The sequence below is a fragment of the Seriola lalandi genome, unplaced genomic scaffold, assembly GCF_002814215.2.
Source record: "Seriola lalandi dorsalis isolate HSWRI2012SDOR001 ecotype SW California unplaced genomic scaffold, Sedor1 jcf7180002049826, whole genome shotgun sequence".
In the NCBI taxonomy this organism is placed as follows: domain Eukaryota; kingdom Metazoa; phylum Chordata; class Actinopteri; order Carangiformes; family Carangidae; genus Seriola; species Seriola lalandi.
In genome coordinates, this window is record NW_019520379.1 from 1 (window position 1) to 3,563 (window position 3,563).

General features: G+C 34.6%; 1 long non-coding RNA gene across 1 annotated transcript; it reads left to right on the plus strand.

The window, feature by feature from the left end:
* LOC147819753 (uncharacterized) lies at positions 1 to 1,469 on the plus strand. Its single transcript, XR_015436659.1, has 2 exons — positions 1 to 111; positions 521 to 1,469. It is a non-coding gene; the product is annotated as an uncharacterized LOC147819753 (long non-coding RNA).
* The last annotated feature ends 2,094 nt before the right edge of the window (positions 1,470 to 3,563 follow it).

Consider the following 3,563-nt stretch of genomic DNA (forward strand, 5'->3'; position numbering starts at 1 on the left):
ACTACCACCCAACGTTTGAGATCCGGCTGCCTGCAAACACAGAGCAAGCGACTGTAACCGTCCGAGACCAAACGGATGCAGATGTCTGGAAGCACGAGTTTGACCTGACTGGTAAAGTCTTCATCCACCTGCAGCATCAGTCCACCTGATAGTAGAACAGGACAGGAGAGAATAGTTAGTGATTGATCCACGGTGCCTTTATTCTGCTTCTGCCAGAGATCATCTTCAATTCTGCTTTTATTTCACAGTCCACTGTGTAACCAGTGTTAATGGGAGTCAGTATAAAATCAATAAGAAATGGTTGTGAACTTTGACCTGCGACACAAAAGAAGTCGGACTGAAGAGCTTTGTGTGAAGAAGCTAAAAGTAACATTGATCAAAGTCAGTGTTGGAAAATAAGGAGCATAATTATATCTACTCAGTTACCCTGTTTACTAGCGGCAGTAACATATACTGTATATGCACCCACTCATACACTATACTGTAAATTTAACGCGTACTTTTCTTGTTCATCTTATAGGTCCTGATCCAGCATGGACCTCTAGTGTCCCAGCATGGACATCTAGTTTTCCAGGATGGACTTCTAGTGTCCCAGCAGGAACTTCTAGTGTCCCAGCAAGGACTCCGAGTGTCCCAGCAGGGACCCAGAGTGTCCCAGCAGGAACCTCTAGTTTCCCAGCAGGGACTCCGAGTGTCCCAGCAGAAAAGAAGCTGAAGTCTGTTCGGACACAGTTCATCGACAGAGTGTCTGAACCTGTTCTCCGTAAGCTGCTGGATAAACTCCTGGAGCGTGGGGTGATAACTGACGGTGAACTGGAGTGTGTTGTAACACAGAACACACGGGCGGACAAAGCTCGAGTGGTGATCGACACGGTGCGAAAAAAAGGATCAGAAGCCAGTTCGGTTCTGATCGCTGCTCTCTGTGAGGAGGATTCATGCCTGTCAACAGAGCTGAACTTAACGTGAAGCAGTAACAGTGTGAATCAGGGGGTTTGTTCTCTGTTGTTTAACAACGTTTGGTAAAAGACTCTCCAAACATGAATCAGGGTTACATGTACTCTTCTGGTTCACATGATAAATTTATATTTCCACAACATTTATTACGACATTAAAACAACAGACATGAGTCAAAGGAGAGGTTTAATTTGGAGGTGGACTCTGTGGACTGTGAAAATCTCTCCTGCTTTGACTCATTGAACATTTGTATATTGATACAAATGTGACTGTACAGTTAGTGAATATGTTTGTTACTGGAGATTTAAGGTAAATAAGTTTTTATGTTCATTCTCTTTGATACAACATCATCATCAACAAGCACCATATTCTTTACAAAACACAAAGCTGCTCTTCATCCTCTCAAAATCCACAGTAAAGCACCTTACTGTCAGTTATTTTCCTTTTTTATACTTTACTTTGTATACATATAAATTGTTCTTTTTAAATAAAAAACTACTTTGTACTCAATATAATTATGTCTATGTCTGTTGTTATTATTTATGATACACTGGTCACAGAAAAAGCCAGAATGAATGATAGTATAGTTTGATAAAATTATAAAAACATTTTATAAGCCTCGGAGTGGAGCGTTTTGGATGTTTTCGGTTTAAAAATCATCTGGTGAAGCGCTCTACCACCCTGCTGTCCTCATCCTTGAGGTATGGTTTCTTGGAGTTTCACAGAATAAAGTATTAGAAAATGTAAGGAATGTCATAGTATGAGTAATATGTCATAAAAAATGTGTCACATCAAAAATGTCATGTAGAAGTAAGTCATCAAATAGTCATGGTATAGTGTGGCATAACAACGTCATATTCTAACAAGGAATAAAAACTTCAAAAATGTCAGTATATTGAGACATGAAACATCCCAACATAGTAAAGCATAAAACGTCATAGTATAATAAGGCATAAAAAGTCTTAAAAACGTCATAGTATAGTAAGGCATAAAAGGTCATGAAAAAGTCATAGTACAGTAAGGTATAAAAAATCATGAAAAAGTCATAGTATAGTAAGGCACAAAAAGTCTTAAAAAAGTCATAGCATAGTAAGGCATAGAAAAGTCATAGTATAGTAAGGCACAAAAAGTCTTAAAAAAGTCATAGCATAGTAAGGCATAAAAAGCCATGAAAAAGTCATAGTATAGTAAGGCACAAAAAGCCATGAAAAAGTCATAGTATAGTAAGGCACAAAAAGTTTTAAAAACGTTATAGTATAGTAAGGCGTAAAAAAGTCATAGTATAGTAAGGCATAAAAAGTCATGAAAAAGTCATAATATAGTAAGGTATAAAAAAGTCATAGCATAGTAAGGCATAGAAAAGTCATAGTATAGTGAGACATAAAAGGTCATGAAAAAGTCATATTATAGTAAGGCACAGAAAAGTCATGAAAAAGTCATAGTATAGTGAGGCACAAAAAATTCATAGTATAGTAAGGCATAAAAAAGTCATAGTATAGTAAGGCATAAAAAAGTCTTAAAAACGTCATAGTATAGTAAGGTATAAAAAAGTCATAGTATAGTAAGGCACAGAAAAGTCATGAAAAAGTCATATTATAGTGAGGCACAAAAAATTCATAGTATAGTAAGGCACAAAAAAGTCATAGTATAGTAAGGCATAAAAAAGTAATAGAATAGTAAGGCATAAAAAGTCACAGTATAGTAAGGCATAAAAAGTCATGAAAAAGTCATAGTATAGTAAGGCATAAAAAAATTATGAAAAAGTCATATTATAGTAAGGTATAAAAAAGTCATAGTATAGTAAGGCATAGAAAAGTCACAGTATAGTAAGGCATAAAAAAGTCATAGTATAGTAAGGCACAAAAAAGTCATCGTATAGTAAGGCATGAAAAGTCATGAAAAAGTCATAGTATAGTAAGGCACAAAAAAGTCATAGTATAGTAAGGCATAAAATAGTCATAGTATAGTAAGGCATAAAAAAGTCATAGTATAGTAAGGCACAAAAAAGTCATCGTATAGTAAGGCATAAAAAGTCATGAAAAAGTCATAGTATAGTAAGGCACAAAAAGTCTTAAAAAAGTCAGAGCATAGTAAGGCATAGAAAAGTCATAGTATAGTAAGGCATAAAAAGCCATGAAAAAGTCATAGTATAGTAAGGCACAAAAGGTTTTAAAAACGTCATAGTATAGTAAGGCGTAAAAAAGTCATAGTATAGTAAGGCATAAAAAGTCATGAAAAAGTCATAATATAGTAAGGTATAAAAAAGTCATAGCATAGTAAGGCATAGAAAAGTCATAGTATAGTAAGACATAAAAGGTCATGAAAAAGTCATATTATAGTAAGGTATAAAAAAGTCATAGCATAGTAAGGCATAGAAAAGTCATAGTATAGTAAGACATAAAAGGTCATGAAAAAGTCATATTATAGTAAGGTATAAAAAAGTCATAGCATAGTAAGGCATAGAAAAGTCATAGTATAGTAAGACATAAAAGGTCATGAAAAAGTCATAGTATAGTAAGGTATAAAAAAGTCATAGTATAGTAAGGCACAGAAAAGTCATGAAAAAGTCATAGTATAGTGAGGCACAAAAAATTCATAGTATAGTAAGG